At 42.5% G+C, this 19,774-nt stretch overlaps 1 protein-coding gene across 9 annotated transcripts in view; it reads left to right on the top strand.

Moving 5' to 3' along the window:
* The window catches only part of gphnb (gephyrin b), a 216,315-nt gene that overhangs the window by 38,476 nt on the left and 158,065 nt on the right, over window positions 1–19,774 (top strand). The gene's annotated exons all lie outside the window — the stretch shown is intronic.

The raw sequence follows: 19,774 nt of genomic DNA, 5'->3' as shown, positions 1-19,774 counted from the left end.
TTGTAAACAGTAATTGTATCACTCATTGACTTGCTCACACATATTTACATCAAGTTCACTAATCACTTCCATATCAGTGATAATTGTAATTAACTTTGATGAGTGATGTTAGACTTGGGGCTACACAGTGGCTTGGTGGTTAGCACTTTCGCCTTGCAGCTAGAAGATCCCCTGTTTGTGTCCTGTGGCCTTCCTGGGATCTTTCTACGTGGAGTTTGCATGTTCTCCCTGTGCATGCATGGGTTTTCTCCAGGTTCTCCGGCTTCCTCCCACAGTCCAAAAATATGCTGAGGTTAATTGGTAACTCTAAATTGTCTGTAGGTGTGAATGTGAGTGTGATTGTTTGTCTCTATATGTAGCCCTGCGATAGATGTGGTGACCTGTTCCGGGTGTCCCCAACCTTCACCCTAAGTCAGCTGGGATAGACTCCAGCTCCCCCCTCCCCATGACCCTAATGAGGATTAAGTGGTGTGCAGATAATGGATAGATATTAGACTTGTAACTTGAGAGATGAATGCAACACATCCACTCTCCCTTTCTTACTCCTTTATTACATTTTAGCCCAGGCCGTCTCACTGTAACTCTCTCACTATTTCTCTCTGTCTCCTTAGTTTTCGTTCTTGAGTCACCTTTCTTGTTTTTTTGGCGTTTTTTTGCTGTCTGCTGTCTGTCTACGTTTAGATTCACGCCATCTCCCCAGCAGGTAGATGGAGTGAGCAGTATGAGGGGAGCATGTGTGTGTGAATAATGGACGAGGCCAGCTTCTCCCTAACAAGGTGTGTTTGATGGCCAATCCTGGCCCAGTGTGTCAAGGTGTTCTCCTATTCTCCTTCATTATTCAGTGTCATGCCTTTTCTGTTTCTACCACAAAACCCTTTCAGATCATGGCACCTAGGAATCAAATGTTAATAGACACAAACCCAAACACTATCACACATCACAGCCACAAATTCTCAACACTTACACAAATAACCTAGTTTGATTGACATGGCTTGGCAGCTTCAACGAACTTTTGTATCATTTATAGACTTATACTATCATGACTGGTGGGTCTCAGAACATGACTCTCTCCATTTGAAGGGAGGTTTTTTTTTACTGTTTTCTCTGTTCTGTTTCATTACTATTGTTTTGTTGACCAACTTAAAATTTCAGCATGAATGCACTGACAACCCAGATGTTTAAGTTGGCCACTAGACACATTAAGTGCAACATACAGTTGTTGATCTGAGCATCTCTAAACTTGACCTGAAACAGTTAGGCAATCATGAGAAAATTAATATGGAACTACTTATTCAAACAATCATCTATATTGTATATAATTAAAAGCATTTCGAAAGTAAGTAAAAAAATTAGCGTATTTTTGCGACCATAAGGTGCACTTAAAAGTCTTAAATTTTCTCCAAAATGGACGGAGCACCTTATAATGCATTATGTGTGCACCGAGTTCCAAAATCTGTAAATGCTGTTGTGTGACTTTGATGAGCGCTCCGCTTGACTGACTGAGAGCGGAGTCATCGTTAAAGCCAATCAAAAGGGCTGGATGGACGAGGAGAAAATGAAAGAATGGCTGAGTGAGGTGTACGTAAAGAGACCAGATGGTTTTTTCCATGCGTCACCGTGCCTGTTGATCTGTGACTCCATGCGCGTCCATCTCACAGCTCCGGGAGGCTTGACGAAGGAACTCCAACCGCTGGACATCAGTGTAAACAGGGCGTTCAAAGTGAAGTTGCGAACGGCGTGGGAGCGATGGATGACAGATGGCGAACACAGTTTTACTAAGACTGGGAGGCAGCGCCGGGCGAGTTACGCCACAATTTGTGAATGGATTGCGGATGCTTGGGCTAACGTGTCTGCTTGCACTGTTGTTCGAGCTTTCGCAAAAGCCGGCATCATTTATGAGGAGCCGCACGGCAACAAGACTGACTCTGACAATGACGAGCGGGAACCTGGCGTGTTCCATGGAGAACTAGCCCAGCTGTTCATTTCGGATACAGAAGATGAGGACTTTGATGGATTTGTGAATGAGGATTGATCAAAAAACAACGTGAAAACATTGCTAAATACTTCAATAAAGTACAACTGAACTCAGTTTTGCTTCCGCTGCCTTTTTTAAAACACACGCTGGCATGCATGTTTTAAACTAGTACAGGTATGTTTTACCATGCACGCGCTCTATAATCCGGTGCGCCTTATGTATGTGTTAAATACAGAAATAGCACCCGTAACTGAGACTGCGCCTTATGGTCGCGAAAATACGGTATGTGGCAATCGCATGTCTGAATTATACTGAAAACTAAAACGCTGATAAAAAGGTTTGAAAAAAGATGGGGATAACACGGAACAATGGTCTTCTTTGGGACATTTACAGAACATATTGTTCATTCAGATACTGATGATAGATGACTTACAATAACCAATAAAATAATCAACAGATTAGGCAACAAAAAGAGAACAGGATTGATAGTGGCAGGGATAGAGGGTAGAAAGCTACTTTGTCATTATCTTTATTTATATATTGTCACATATGTTTGTAAATCTTTGTTAGCAGTAGTGGTACCTGTCTTCAAGAAAATTTGCCAAATGATTAGAAATCAAAGGTTTTCATTCGTAAACATAATCCCATTCAAACTCCCTGAATGCTCTGCTCCTCCAGGATCTTCCCTCTTGGTTGCCTCCGCACTGACATGTACATGCATGTGTGTCTCAGTGGGATAAGTTGTGAGAGTGGGAATGTGTGAAATGTGGCAAGTAGAGCACTCTATTAGGCAGCTTCCCCCCTCACCTCCAGGCTTCCCTTCTGTTCCACCATACAGAGCGATTGGGAGAGACGTCACAGAGGTGTGTTGATGTGATGGTAAATCCAAGTTTGATGTTTTTTTAACAGTCAAGCCTGAGCCAAACACCCACCTTAAAGAATAAGAGGAACAGAAACACCTAGCCAGCATTAGCCTGGAGAAGAAGGACAAATATCCAACTGACTGACTGTGAATGTGTGTGCATGTGTGTGTGTGTCTACATGTTTGAGCTCTGACTGTGGGAAGCTGCAATGTAATTGCTGACACTGTCAAGAGGATTGACTGTAATGAAGGTAGCTGCTTACAGGCTTCTTCATTAGTACAGCCGGGTTTGGGGCACTCCCCGTGTGTGTGTGGGCATGTGAAACTCTTGGGAAATAAGAGGATTCAAATTGTTTGCACACGTTCATATGCACATACATACACAACAAACATCAACAGGCACAGGCAGCATGTGAAATGTGTTGATTGTAACTTTAATCCACAAGAGTTTATTTCTGCTGTGATTGAGCCGAGTTTGCTACTTGGGGTGCCTCTTTTTTTTTTTTAAAAGAACACTTCTGTATGTATTATGGATATAAGGTAGCAATATTTCCCGCAAAAGGTGTTTTGTGTTCTTGTAGCATAACTTTTTTTGAAGTGGCCTTGCTGAATGTAGAGGGATGTAATAGACTGAGGGTTATAGGGCTGCAAGTAATGATCATTTTCATCACTCAGTTTATCTTTTATGAGTTTAAATTATTAATTTTTTTGGTCTTTAAAGTGTCAAACAAGAACAAAAATCTGATCACAATTATCCTAGATCAGCATTAGTTCTTCAAATTGCTTGCTTTATTCAACAGTCCACTGGCAGAGATGTTCAGTTTACATTGTATATTTAACAAAGAAGAGCAGCCAAATCTCAAGCTGATGCAAATCACTTTCCATCAGCTGATCTATGGAGTTTCTCAGGACTATGTATTTGTGGTATAATTTGAGTGTTAATATGATGGAACTCAGCCATAATTCAGGAAAAGCATTGAAGTCCTACTTGTATTAACTGATTCAACTCTATGCTTCTCAATCACTGGTTCAATGTAAGGGAGTTAGCTGCAAAATGGAGTTGCGTTTGGATTCTGAAGGGGGGGATTTATCCTGAAATGACAAAAAGTTACAAAGTGCTAAGATTCTGGGTCCATATAAGAGGTCAAATGAACACAGTTAAACTAAGGTTAAGACAACAAAATAACTTGCAAACCAAGTGTGCTGATGTACCAAAACTCAGAGGTGATCTGACAACAGAAGGGGACATATTTACTGGCTGCATACAGTGGGGGAAACCTAAAACACCAACACTTAAACATACTATAAAGAAGACAAAATAGCATGATTAATCTAGAGAAAATGGTAACATTAAACAAATCTAAGAATACCTGCAATAAAAGTCTACTGAATTAAAAATGATAGTGCAAATTAGACCTCAATCCTCAAGGAGGTCACAGATTTAAGTCTACTGCTTCCCAAACTCCGTCTTTTGCCAGAAGTAGCAGAAGCAGGGATAAGGAAACATAACACACATTGGGATACATGCATGATCAGAGTAACGTAAATGATACATACAAAATACAAGCCAACAATGAAACTGATTCATAAGTTTACTTAAATATACAACATATATAGCTGGTAATAAGATGCAAACAGTGTGTAGATGAGCTCAAGATAAGATCAAGTACAGTAAGGGTGATGTAGAGTAGATTGGTGGAAATGGGTAGCTGGAAGCAGTGGGCTGGAGAAAAGTCAGCAGCAGTGGGCATGATGGAGACGAAGCCAGTTGGTGAGACAGCAACCACAGATCAGAATCATCCAGCTCTGGGACCAGGGACACTGAGAAAGGACACAGGAGGAAACAGAGTGAATGCAGTGCTATAATGGTATAGATTGTACATACATAGGTAATGAGAGAAGGGCTCAGTGCATCCAGAGAGGTCCCCCAGCAGCCTAGGCCTATAGCAGCAGAACTAGGGGACGTTGAAGAAGTCAGTTGTGCCCCATATGCAGACTCCATTTGACCCCCTTCGGGGTCACCTGAATCAGCCCTAACTACAAGCTTTGTCAGAAAGGAAGATTTTAAGCCTGGTCTTAAAAATAGAGAGGGTGTCCACCTCCTGAACCCAAACTGGGAGCTGGTTCCACAGGAGAGGCGCGTGATAACTGAAGACTCTGCCTCCCATTCGACTTTTAGAATTCTGTGAACAACAAGTAAGCCTGCAGTCTAAGAGTGAAGAGTTCTGAAGAGAGTGAAGAGTTCTGCTTCACTAGGTTGCACTAGGTACCAGGTCTTTAAGATACGATGGAGATTGGTCGTCAAGAGCTTGATATGTCAGGAGAAGAATTTTAAACTCTATTCTGGACTTCATAGGAAGCCAATGAAGAGAAGCCAGTATAGGAGGAATATGATCTCTCTTGCCAACTCCCGTCAAAACGCTCGCTGCAGCATTTTGGATCAACTGTAGGTTTTTCAGAGAGTTATTGGGACATCCTGATAGTAATGAATTGTAGCAGCCAAGCCTGGAAGTAACAACCATGACTGTTGTTGAAATTAAGGATTACACACATGGACAAAGTTGTTGGTACCCCTCGGTTAATGAAAGAAAAAAAACACAATGGTCACAGAAATAATTGGAATCTGACAAAAGTAATGATAAATAAAAATTCTATGAAAATTAACCAATGAAAATCAGACATCGCTTTTGAACCGTAGTTTAACAGAATTATTTTTAAAAATAAACTCATGAAACAGGCCTGGACAAAAATGATGGTACCCTTAGAAAAGACTGAAAATAATGTGACCATAGGGACATGTTCAATCAAGGTGTGTCCTCTAATTAGCATCATAGGTGTCTACAAACTTGTAATCAGTCAGTTATAGGGTTTACAAGTAGCCTCTGTGCTGTTTGGTAACATGGTGTGTACCACACTAAACATGGACCAGAGAAAGCCAAGGAAAGAGTTGTCTCAGGAGATTAGAAAGAAAATTATAGACCAGCATGTTAAAGGTAAAGGCTATAAGACCATCTCCAAGCAGCGATGGTCCTGTGACTACAGTTGCACATATTATTCAGAAGTTTCAGATCCATGGGACTGTAGCCAACCTCCCTGGACATGGCCGCTGTTACGGAGGGGGAAGCAGGAGAACCCAAGCGCAGACACACAGAACTGGCTGACAGGTGAATAACAGAGAGAGATTTATTTAACCAACAACTGAACCAATACATTAATGGGGAACTGAACTGGGGAAACAGAACTAAACCAACTACTAAAACTCTACTAACACTATGAATACAAAAATGGAAGTTTACAAAACTGAACTAAATTAACAAAACTAAGCTGGGTAGGGGTACTCACGAGACAGGGAAACTGAAAGCCGAGGGGGAAAACAGGCTGGAGAAAATCTCTGAACAGGTCGGAGCAAACGGAGTACAAGAAGGGGAAATCCAGGAGGGGGGAGAGCAGCAGAGTCCATAGGGCTGAAGCAGTCCAGAGGTGGCAGTGCTTGGTGGGGAGAAACAGAATCCAGGAGGGCAACAGAATAGATGATCGGACGGGGACTGGGTGAATGCACAGAACTTAAATAGGTAGAGGTGAAGTGGAGAACAGGTGAACAGAGTGAACTAATTACTGCAGCTGATGTGCATTACAGCAATCAGTAAAGTGCAGGCAGGTGAGTGAGACAAGGGAGGCAGACAGACAGACGCAGAGACCAACAGATGCAAACAGAGGGAGCCAGAGGGACAAGACAAGGAGAGAGAGATGAGAAACAGAAAGAAATACAAAACTGACAGATGACAAAGACAGGAGGAAGAAGGGAGAAGAAAGAAAAGAAGAAGAAGGAGAAAGAAGGGCAGGAGCTAGAGCAGGATCATAACAGCTGCAGGAGGAAAATTGATGACAAATGGAAGAGACGGATAATACGAATGGTAACAAAAGAGCCCAGAACAACCTCTAAAGACATTAAAGGTGAACTCCAAGGTCAAGGTACATCATTGTCAGATCGCACCATCTGTCAATGTTTGAGCCAAAGTGGACTTCATGGGAGACGACCAAGGAGGACACCATTGTTGAAAACAAATCATAAAAAAGCCAGACTGGAATTTGCCAAACTGCATGTTGACAAGCCACAAAGCTTCTGGGAGAATGTCCTATGGACAGATGAGACAAAACTGGAACTTTTTGGCAAGGCACATCAGCTCTATGTTCACAGACGCAAAAATGAAGCATACCAAGAAAAGAACACTGTCCCTACTGTGAAACATGGAGGAGGCTCTGTTATGTTCTGGGGCTGCTTTGCTGCATCTGGCACAGGGTGTCTTGAATCTGTGCAGGGTACAATGAAATCTCATGACTATCAACGTATTCAAGAGAGAAATGTTCTGCCCAGTGTCAGAAAGCTTGGTCTGTCGCAGGTCATGGGTCTTGTAATAGGATAATGACCCAAAAAACGCAGCTAAAAACAGCCAAGAATGGCTAGGAGGAAAACATTGGACTATTCTGAAGTGGCTTTCTATGAGCCCTGATCTAAATCCTATTGAACATCTGTGGAAGGAGCTGAAACATGCCGTCTGGAGAAGGCACCCTTCAAACCTGAGACTACTGGAGCAGTCTGCTCACGAGGAGTGGGCCAAGATACCTGCGGAGAGGTGCAGAAGTCTCATTGACAGTTACAGAAATCGTTTGATTGCAGTGATTGCCTCAAAAGGTTGTGCAACAAAATATTAAGTTAAGGGTACCATCATTTTTGTCCAGGCCTGTTTCATGAGTTTATTTTTTAAAATAATTCTGTTAAACCACGGTTCAAAAGCAATGTCTGATTTTCATTGGTTAATTTCATAGAATTTGTATTTATTACTTTTGTCAGATTCAAATTATTTCTGTGACCATTGTGGTTTTTTCTTTCATTAACTGAGGGGTACCAACAATTTTGTCCACGTGTGTATTTGTTGTCATTAATGTGTTTGTGTATGTTTAATATGTATCAAAGGGTATCTATTTCAGTGCATGGGGCTACACTTCTTCTGTGGCCATGTGGCTGCAAGTGCAGCCATCACAATCAGCTACTTGACTACCTCCTGAATAGCAATGTCCAACCATATTCTTGCCGATGTCTTGGTGTCTCTCTACCTTATAGAGCTGTCATCGTTTACCTTTAGCAGGAAGTTCACTCTCCCCTGAGTAGCAACAATTGGATCCTTAATGTAGTCTGTAGTGCACATTGTGTGACACTACACACTCTTGGATGCTGCAGAGTTCCACGGTGCTCTGTTCCTCTGGTTTCATGATGACTGTTGGCATGATGTGCTAAAGCAGCAGCTGTGATGATCAGGCTTTTGTTTAGCCATTTTGAGAAGCGTGGCTGGCATTAAATGGGATTTGAGGGCAGAGAGTGTAGGCTGGTCATGGGGAGGACAGCTGGTAGATCAGACGACGATAAGGCTGCCATCTTCACCACATGGGGACCCTGTGGAGATGCAGTTTAGATTAAATTTCCACTTACTGAACAGTGTGTCACTTACAATGTGGTTGTGTCTCCTGCTCCATAAATCGGGTTGACAGCTGCACCTCTTGAGATGTGTTTGCTCTAGTCAAGGTTGGGGTCGGGGATGTGCCTTTGCCCTGCCCAACAAATGATTCCTCTGCCCAGCATGAGAGTGACCTGCTATTTTGATCAGGAATCAGCCATTGATTCTAAATGACCATCTGTCAGCCCAACCTTGACTTATAAAATTGACTGCAGTCGTACTATAACCCTTGACCTGTATCTGTCACTCCCTCTGATTGTTTTTTTCCTCTATTCATTCCTTTGAGAAGCAGAAAGAATATTAATAATCCTCTAGAAAGACCAAACAATACCTGATCTGATTAGGTCTCTGCTCATATGTTTCACTACAAACCCAACAGATAAAGAGCCCCATTGCTAATGTTTGCCAATAGTTATCCATTTTAAAACCAAACCGCTCTCAGTCATTCCATCTTTAGTCTTTCTGAGGGTCCAATGAATGATGTGTTGTTCTTACAGATTTATCGAACTTGTCCCAAACTGAATCTGTCACAAAGCCGTGGTTGTAGTGGTGCAGCCCTGGGATTTCCTGCATGAGCAGCTTGGAGGAATGGAAAAGGTAGAGGAAGAGGCAGAGGGAGAGAGACAAAGAGTTATAGAGGCAGAAGTGGGAGAGGAGGGCAGCTTCTGACAGGAGGTATCAAAAATGTGCAGCTGTATTGATGCCAATGTAAACATTTCTATTGTTGTCAAATTCATTTCGGATTTTGCAGGTGTGATTTGTTTGTTTGTATTTCCATAAATCTGAGATGGCCCTTCAACATTAAAGGGTTATTTATGGCACATACAAATTATATGAAAACAGTATTGTTTTGTTTTTTGTGTGCAGATTTTGGTATATGAATGTGGATTTTCTGCTTGCACACACAAACATCTGATATCTGGTTTAATTTTGTTCTCAGTATTTGACCTTTTAATTTTTGCTTTTAGTTTTTTATTTATTTTTTTGTAAAGGGAAATGTACATGGCTTCAGCTGTAAATAATTAACGTTAATTTCATAACAGTTGACATTAAATTTTCAAAAGATGATAAAGATCTTTCACTTATTTTGGGCTGACTGAAGTTATGTATAATGAATGATACTTGCAAATCTTGTGTCCTTTCTCCGAGTGTCCCTGGTCCCAGAGCTGGATGCTTCAGATGTGTGGTTGTTCTCCCTAACCTTCTACCTGTAACCCTCTACCTCTATCCCTCTACCTCTCTATCTCTATCCCTCTACCTCTCTACCTCTTCTGTCCCTCTCAACCCGCCGGGCCAGCAGGCAGATGGGTCCCCCCACATTAGAGCCGGGTTCTGCTCGAGGTTTTTTTTCCCTGTTAAAAGGGTGTTTTCCTTGCCACTGTCGCCTTTTGGCTTGCTCTGAGGGTCAGGCATATGGGTTCTGTAAAGCGCCTCGAGACAATTTGACTGTAATTGGCGCTATATAAATAAAATTGAATCGAAAAAACAAATCTAATCAGATTTCAGAGTGGAAAATTTGAAATGATTTACATATGGATTTAATATAATACTATTGAAACTCAACCCATTTTTTTGGAAGGAGAAACTGACAAAACCACACTGACATCTGCTGTACTGTTTTAGGGTGTAGGCAGATATCTCAGTAACACATATGTCAATAACGGGACAGAAAAAACTCTAATCATATGAGTGACTAGATATTTTTGGTGATAAAAGATATTATACTGATGTAAGTGAACAGCTCCTTAAGTTTGGGGTCACCAAGACAATTTCATGTTTTCCATGAAAAACCTCCATGTTTTCATCTAATTTGCATTCACAGACACTTCAAATGCATCTACTATGTCTTATAGTAAACTACACCAGATGAATGCCTGCACTCATGCACTACATATACGCTGTTGGCTTTCGTGTTCAGAAAACACACAGTGCACATGTAGTTTGAGTGTACATGTGTATAAACAGTTGTTGGAAATGCCAGACAGAGCTGGCTTGCTGTGGGCCCTCTGCCATCAAAATGTCAGCATACACGGGGAAAAAGCTGCAGTACCTCATCCCCCAACAGCCACACACCCACCCAGCCTTCATATTACACACGTAATATTACCCACGTGCACATACTCCTGCCTAGCTATATGATAATGTGATGCTGAGCCACAGACACGCTCATCACACACCTGTTTTCATTATAAACAAGCCTCAGAGTCTACTCCCCTTCTGAATATTAATCATAAATAACAGGCTCTGTTATTTATGATTAATATTCAGAAGGGGAGTGGTGGATCATCAGACCACTCCAATCTATTGATTTCATTGAACTAGAAAAACAGGTAGGGAAGAAGATGGACACTATCCAGGGGAATATGTGTATGTGTGAGTCAGACGGGTGTTGAAGCTGCATGGGCATTCCAACCATGACGTGGGAAATGAGATGAAGGACAAAGAAAGTACAAAGAAGGGTGTCAAGGTCCCTGTATTCCCTGGTGCTTTAAATTGTCTCTGAAACTTTTCTACATGGCTTCATTAGTAAGTGTCTTTCAATATTAATGTCTGTGTTAATAAAACATCAGTACATGAGGCCTTTGTGGAGAGCTACAGGGTGTAGGTTGTTGCAGTCTTGAGGTTTTCAGTGATATTTAGATGATAAGTAGAAATTCAGGTGCTATGCAGGGCTTGAGGTGTGATTGTGATGAAACTGACTGGGGTAAATCATTTAAAACATGGTAAATAGTTTTTGGACATACACTGCTTCACATAAAAGAAGGTCTGTTCGTTTTCGCTAGAGCAAGTGAAATCAAAACTTTCTGTTCTGACTATTGGTAACTGCAGTGTTTATTGTGAGTGGGTAACTAATATTGTTTTCTCTGTCAAAGTGTTTAACTAATCTTTTACTGGGGTTCAACCTCAAATGTTTTGTTTATTCTTGAGGGAAAACTGCCTAATACGAGCAAGCCTCAAGAGTTGGTATTAACACTCAGGTTCTGACCAATTTGCCCCCCTTTTTTCATCATTGAGTTTGTAATATATTTGTTTATCAATTAATCCCTTGTCTCAGAAACAATAACCAGAACACTTGAGCCAAACTTAAACACTTTAAACTGCTATAGTGGAATTGCTACTGTCCAAAGGGCCGAATTTTGATTCTTCCCACTTTTCAGGTGTAAATATACACTACCATTCAAAAGTTTGGGGTCACCCAGGCAATTTCATGTTTTCCACGAAAACTCTCATTTTTATTCATGTGCTAACATAATTCCACAAGGGCTTTCTAATCATGAATTAGCCTTTCAACACAATTATCCAAAGTTGTTTAAATCAATCCAACTGGACTTTAAGAAAGTTCCTTGACGACATTTCACCTCTCATCCAAGAGGTTTCTTCAGTTCTGGTGGTGGTTGATGTTGCCTCAGCTTATAACCTCTGTGAGGTGTGGTCAGTGTTATTCACATTCCGATGACCAATGCCAAGGCCCATCTGGCTCCTCAATGATGGTCGTTGGGAGCCAGGGAGTGACAAAGGGGGTCGTTGAAATGCAAGTTTCACCGTATGCTAATGGTGGTTATTAGCATGAGCCACGTCACATGAGTCATTCTGCTGAGTAGTTCTTTTGGGGAGTTTTGAAAGGACCTGATTGTAAATTGGCAAAAGATGATGTCGCAGACCACCCCCCCTTCTCCACTTTGACATGGATGGCTTCTTTCACGCCTTTCTCAAACCATCTGTCCTCCCTGTCCAAAATCTGAACATTGGTGTCCTGAAATGAGTGTCTCTCTTCCTTGAGGTGAAGGAAGACCGCTGAATCCTGTCCTGAGGAATTGGCTCTTCTGTGTTTAGCCATTCGCTTGTTAAGTGGCTGTTTGGTTTCTCCTATGTAGAGATCTGAGTATTCCTCGCTGCATTTAACTGTATACACCAGGTTGCTCTTCTGACTGTGTGGTGTGGGGTCTTTTGGGTGGACCAGTCTTTGTCTGAGGGTGTTATTTGGCTTAAAAAAGACAGGGATCTGGTGTTTGTTGAAGATCCTCCTCAGTTTTTCAGACACTCCAGACACATACAGGATCACTATGTTGTTTCGCCTGTTCTCCTTCTCTTCAGTCCTCACTGGGTTTGTTCTCCTTTCTGGATCTTGTGTGAGCCTTCACAAAGGTCCAATCAGGATATCCACAAGTTTTCAGTGCCCCTTTCAGGTGTTTGTGTTCTTTTTCCTGGCCTTGGGTAGTGGTGGGTAAGTTGTCGGCCCTGTGTTGCAGGGTCCTGAGACAAGCCGAGGCAACATCAACCACCACCAGAACTGAAGAAGCCTCTTGGATGAGAGGTGAAACGTCTTCAAGGAACCTTCTTAAAGTCCAGTTGGATTGATTTAAACAACTTTGGATAACCATGACCTGGATGAATGAGAAACTACACGGATGTCCTGATGACCCTTAGCTTGTGCTCCAGTGGATGGTGAGAGTCAAAAAGCAGGTGCTGGTCCGTGTGTGTTGGTTTCTGCTAATGACCACCATTAGCATACGAGGGCTCGCTGAAACTTGCATTTCAATGACCCCCATTGTCACTCCCTGGCTCCCAGCGACCATTGTTGAGGAACCAGACGGGTCTTGGCAATGGTCGTCGGAATATGAATAGCACTGACCACACCTCACAGAGGTTATAAGCTGAGGCAACATCAACCACCACCAGAACTGAAGAAGCCTCTTGGATGAGAGGTGAAACGTCTTCAAGGAACTTTCTTGAAGTCCAGTTGGATTGATTTAAACAACTTTGGATAACCATGACCTGGATGAATGAGAAACTACACAGAAATATTTCAACACAATTAGCTAACACAATGCACCAGTAGAACACAGGAGCGACGGTTGCTGGAAATGTTCCTCTGTACACCTGTCTAGATATTCCATTACAAATCAGGCATTTCCAGCTAGAATAGTCATTTGTCACATTAACAATGTCTAGACTGTATTTCTGATTAATTTAATGCTATCTTCATTGAAAAAAAGATTTTCTTTCAAAAATAAGGAATTCTCTCCAAACTTTTGAACAGTAATGTACTCTAAAGCAACAGTGCTAACCACTTCATCACAGTGCCACCCCTAATGGTTAAGCTGTTGTCAAAATTACTGTTAATCAACTTTCTTTTAAAGAATAATGTGACTAATTGTTTTAGCATTGTTCTGTGTGCTGACACGAAAACTGGGTGTCATACCCTGGCTCTGTAAATGGGAAACCAACAAAGTGCCTTGGACCCGTCCACACAATGCCATTCCAGAGTGTTGTTCTGTTCATGTTTATGCTCATGCACATTTGTGCTTATCTACAGAACAAAGGGAAAGGCAGAGAATGGGAGATGGGTAGGTAAATCTGGTGCTAACTAAATATGCAAGTTATCTAAATAGCAACAATCTTTCTACCAAACCAACTTCCCCTTTAAAATGCAGTCTGTACTTGAATATCTTACCAAGAAAAATGTCATTTCGTTAAAAAAAAATAATAATAAAGGCATATCAGTGAGAATGTAATCAGATCGATTGAACCACATCTGGTTGTAAAGACAATATGTACAGTATGGCCACATTTTTAATGCAAAAATTCCAGTCAACAAGTTCACTGATGGAGCTGCACAGTGGTTTGGTGATTAGCACTTTTGCCTTGCAGCTAGAAGATCGATCCCCCGAGTCACGTCCCGGCCTTCCCGGGATCTTTCTACATGGAGTTTGCATGTTCTCCCTGTGCATGTATGAGTTTTCTCCAGGTTCTCTGGCTTCCTCCCACAGTCCAAAAACGTGCTGAGGTTAATTGGTATCTCGAAATTGTCTGTAGGTGTGAATGTGAATGTCATTGTCTCTATTTGTTGCCCTGTGATAGACTGGCGACCTGTTCAGAGTGTCCCCTGCCTAAGTCAACAGCCCCCCATGACCCCAGTGAGGATTAAGCGGTGTATAGATAATGAATGGATGGATGGAAGTTCACAGATCACCTATCTCCACCCCTTCCTCACACCCCTAGCTGATCATCAAAAAGCTACAGATAAACCCTTCCTAAGCACACAAAATGTATAGCCGCTACAGCTGTTTCTCTTTACTTGATCAAGGAGACAATCATTTTTTGACATCTCTTCCAACCATACCTACCAATTATGCATTTTGAGATCTAAATAAAGACACAGAATTGAGATACTGAAACAAAAGTGTTAATATAAAGCCCTGTTATGTCATTATCAAAACAATTGCCCTTCCTCTTTGCTTTGAAATTATGAAATTCCTTCACAGCTTTTGCGTACAAGCCACTGTTTATAGAAAAATACATCAGTTGTGATGCCAAAGAGAGACAGAAACTATGCCAAGATGGCCAAAATGTATCTGTATGGGAGCTATGAGGGAGGCCTGGTTAGTCTCCTTACTCATCCTCTGTTTTTCTTCTCCCTTCTTCTCTGATCTGCCTCTCAAATCTGCATGTATTTTATTTATTCCCCTAGATCCCTCTTCTCGTACATTCCCCATACCAGAAACTTCCCTATCTTCCCATTTTACTGTACTTTCCCTTTCCTATCCTGCTCTTTTTCTGCCCTCCTTCTTTTCTTTCAGAATATTCCCACTGCTGCTCTCTTCTTGTCTGTGTTTCCCCTATTTTCATCCAGTGTGAATTGCTCTATTAATCCTGTCAGGGTTAGGCTCCAGCTCACCCTCTCTCAATTCCACATGTCCATCCTACCACCACTCCTCCTCCTCCTCCTCCTCTGCTAAGGCTGGGATGGAGCTGCCTTTCATCTCTAGGGAGGAAGGGAGAGGAAGAGTTGCAAGAGTCGCAGCCAAGAACGGGTCTTGCCTGCCTAGGACACAGCTGTGAAGAACAAAGCTGTCTTTCCCTCTCTTTCTATCTTTTTCTGCACATCTGGTGCGTGGGGGTACTGGGCCATGCTGTACTGTGTTGTTTTGTCCCTGGCTAAGCATGGTTGCCAGATTTTGGCCTGGCTACATTGGTGTCTGTCTGGATTTGAGATGCGGCTCAGCCCACCACTGTACTGATGTGGATGAGCCGAACTCCCCTGGTGTAGTATGCGATGGTTATTAAGCCAATAGATTAATTACTAGCTGTAGTATTAACGTGGGCCAAGTGCATTTTTGGGCTATTGCACTGTGTAGTGTTCTTCACTGCCTGGCTTAGCAGTGGCAGGTGGAGTGTCACACTCCTTGCATTATGTAACGCCACCCCAATTTAGATCTGACTTCAAATAAATGAAAATGAAGCTAGTGGTTGGCTCCTTTCCCTGCAGATATAAATAGGATTTTCAAATTGTATCTAGAAACTGTGCTGTAGAGGGGAGAGGCTTTGAAATGCAACCCGACGATTAGGATCCCATTGTTCCACTCAACACCCCCCCTCTTCTCCCGGCTGCTGACAGTAAGCCTCAGGATTTGAGTGTATGTGCCTAGTGTGCAGTCCTGAAAATGTGAATGCAATTATCTACATCACAGTGTGATTGAGATAGTAGCTAATGGTAAGATAGAATGTGCATGTGCGTGGTGGCATGGATTTGAGAGTTTGTGAGTAATTGGTGTGTGTATGGATGTGCGTTGCTGCTGGGTGTGTCTTTGATGATGGATGCTGTGCTTCCGCTGCTTACCCCACTGCTCCTCACTGAATTAACAAGGTTGCTAAGATACAGTGAGCTTATATTAGATTAGGTTATCTGCTGTTATTGCTGTTACTATATTTTACCCAGCACTGTGAAGCTTTTATTAATTTGGAAAATTATCCTGCTGGAATGATGCTGGTATTTGTGCACCATTGCTCCTCTCCTCTCCTCTCCTCTCCTCTCCTCTCCTCTCCTCTCCTCTCCTCTCCTCTCCTCTCCTCTCCTCTCCTCTCCTCTCCTCTCCTCTCCTCTCCTCTCCTCTCCTCTCCTCTCCTCTCCTCTCCTCTCCTCTCCTCTCCTCTCCTCTCCAGGAGGACGGTTGTGGTACTGAAAGCCTCGTAGTCAGATGTCTACTCCACCCCATTACAATCTGGAGGCAGATCCAAACCTCTATTCATCATTCAGCCCATTTAATCCAAGGCCCGGGGCCCAGTGTTTCCATTTGATATAGAACAAATCATTTTTAAAAAAAGCAGGTGGTGGCAATATCACTTAGGTTGAGGCTTATTGGTGTGCAGAGGTGTTGTCCCTTCCACTAGTAGATGTAAGTCCAATCTAGTGTCCAACCTCGTAGCAGTTTCTCCAGGGCTGGAGGCCCATTGGCACTGCTGTTAGCAGATAAAGAACTGAAAACAATACACATGCCAAGTGGGCTGCACTGAGAATTAAGGTGATGCCCCCTATCCTTCCCCTTGTGGATTTGCAAATTCCCTGCCCATAGCTCACTTGGTTAAGCATGTTGACACATATTTAATGCATAGATGATAATTTTAAAGATATGGTCTCAAGTAGAACTTCACATAATATCTAAAACTCTCAAGACAGCTAAATTTCTATATTTTTCTTTCAGAGTAGCAGTGTTGCAGTGTTGTAATGACAAAGGAGCAGTGTGATAATTTGACTGGAAGTACATATTGACAAGTCTAGGCACTTTGTCTTGCACTGTGATATGCAGTGCAAACTGAATCAGATTGCAAGGCCATGTAGAGGTGTGTTCACACACCACTTACTGGGTTTATTATGTGACAGTTTTTTTTTTCTTCAAGGGCATTTATTGTCATTGCATTTCTGCAATGAAACTTTGTTGGCACTTCCAAAATAAACAAAAAAACAACATAATATAACAAACAACGAACAGCTGTGTAAAACAAGAATTTTATATATATATATATATATATATATATATATATATATATATATATATATATATATATACACACACACACACAAGTAATTACAACATGTATTTTAAAAAGTGTAATAGTGCAATGAGGTGCAACATCTGCTTTAAAGTGTCTGATGCAAGTAAAATGCTTGGTATGAAATGGTTATTGCACATTAAAATGATTATTGTCCATCAGTGAGACTTTGTTTGAGAGCAGGGGGCATGAGGCGGGGGGGCAGGGGGGTGGGGGGTGGCTAAGAGTTCCATCTCTGGATTGTGCATGTCTGTGGGGGCAGGGGGTGGGGGAGGGAGGAGATGTAGTGGTGTAATGGAGGCAACAGCTCTGGGGAAGAAGCTGTTCCTCAGCTTGGCAGTCCGTGTTGTGATGGTCCGGTACCTCCTCCCTTGACGGCAGAGGGACAAACAGGGAGTGTCCAGGGTGACTGACGTCCATGCAGATGGGCCGCGCTCTTCTCTGCATGCGCTTAGTGTACACAGAGTCCAGGTCCGGGAGGTCAGCTCCCATGATCCTCTGTGCCACCTTTACCACCCGGGACAGATCCTGTCTGTCTTTTGCTGTGCAGAAACTGTACCACAACTGTGCAGCCCTGGCAGAGGATGCTCTCGATGGTGTTTCTGTAGAAGTTTCTGAGCAGCTGTGGTGCCAGACCAGCCTGCTTCAGCTTCCCCAGGAAGAACATCCTCTGCTGGGCTTTTTTTCACCAGTTTGGAGGTGCTGAGTGTCCATGTCAGATCCTTGGTAATGTGCATGCCAAGGAATCTGATTGAGTTCACCCTCTCCACCTCTTATCTGCTGATATGGAGTGGGGACTGCATGACTCTCCTGGTCCTCCTGAAGTCTATGATGACTTCCTTTGTTTTGGTGGTGCTGAGGACCAGGTCGTTGTCTGCACCCCTACCAGATGTTGGACCTCCTGCTTGTACCAGGTCTTGTTGTTGTCCCTGATAAGGCTTACCACCGTGGTATCATTGGCAAACTTTATCAGGGTGTTGGAGGAGTGGGTGTAGACACAGTCCATGGTGAAGAGTGCTGGACTAAGAACACACCCCTGTGGTGTGCCTATGTTCATGATTATGGTGCTGGACGTCAGGTTCCCCATCCTGACATTCTGAGGCCTGTTGGTCAGAAAGTCCATAATCCATGAGCATAGTGTGGTGGATAGTCCAAGGTTGGTGAGTTTATGTACTAGTTTATGGGGGATAATAGTATTGAAGGCACTGCTAAAATCCACAAGGAGCACAAAGGCTGTATGAAGTGCAACCGAGACAGCATCCTCTGTAGATCTGTTCGTCCACATATGGGTATAAATGCATACATAGACACACCGTGCTTGTAAGTTATAAGGCTATAAGGGAAAACCCCATTAGTGTGGGATCCCAGGGAGATAATGAGCACTGACTGCTTTATGTCCTGGAAATGACTGAGTTGAACATAGTAGTAGTTTGTGAGTCCTCTCTTGAAGTGGCTGATAGACTGACAGCACATAGCTAGACTAGCTAGCCAAGCTGGCTGACCCAAACTATCCTTTCCAGCCAAAAAACAAAAAGAAAAAGCATGCATGCTAATTTATCCTTTTTCACTCGTAAACCAAACAAAGTCTACTTGCTGGCTTACTAACTGTTTGACTGATACACTAAAGTTGCAGTGTGCCCAAAGCTGCTGTCTGCTCTAAAGATAACACCTATCCTCTTAGTTTGTGGATGATAGCTGTGTCCCAAATTCCAAAGCATATATAGTAAATCTAAGCATTTTTGAAATTTCTCACGAGAAAGGGATAGAAGTAAATAAACGCAAAAAGTCAAAAAGCATGTAAAAAGCATTTGGCTTTTAATGTGCTGTTAATGCACCATAATGTAATGCATAAAGTAGTTGGAGGGCCTACTTACAACCACTTAACATTAATATGAATTTATGTCAGCAAATGACAGTGTTTTATATCTGTTAACACTAGGAATGTTAATGATCAATTGTTAATTGAATTGCCAAAATTAATTTAATTAATTACAAATATAGAAATATAAAAAACAAACACAGGCATTTTAGGATCCAAAAAGCTATATCTAATAACCTGATAATATTCAGGAGCTGCAGGATTCTGATCAGTTGCTTCAAATAACACTCCAACTAAAGTGGTGAAGTGTCAAGGTGTGTGTGGGGGGGGGGGGGGGGGGGGGGCATGAATATTCGGATCTCAAAATTAATATCCGGATACCACAATCGGGACCAAATATTCGGATACTCGGGTCCAGCCCTACCACAGATATGGACAAAGACACTCCTGAGTCTTCAGTTTCTGCATCCTTTGCAGAGGATGTGTTGACCGGCTTCAGGTGTTCTTTGAAGTGCTCTTTCCACCACCTAACAATGTCCCCAGTCTGAGTCAGCAGTTCTCCCCTCCAACTGTAAACAGCCTGGGCAAAGCCCTGCTTCATCTTCCTGAGGCGTCAAACAGTTTGCCACAGCTTCCTCGAGGCCAACCGAAAGTCCTTCTCCACAGCCTCTCCAAACTTCTCCCACACCCAAGTTTTAGCTTCTGCAACTGCTGCAGCTGCAGTCCTTTTGGCCAAACAGTACCTGTCTGCTGCTTCAGTAGACCCCTGAGCC

The sequence above is a fragment of the Amphiprion ocellaris genome, chromosome 12 (genome assembly GCF_022539595.1).
Source record: "Amphiprion ocellaris isolate individual 3 ecotype Okinawa chromosome 12, ASM2253959v1, whole genome shotgun sequence".
NCBI classification, from domain to species: domain Eukaryota; kingdom Metazoa; phylum Chordata; class Actinopteri; family Pomacentridae; genus Amphiprion; species Amphiprion ocellaris.
This window is presented reverse-complemented; position numbering and strand designations above follow the sequence as displayed.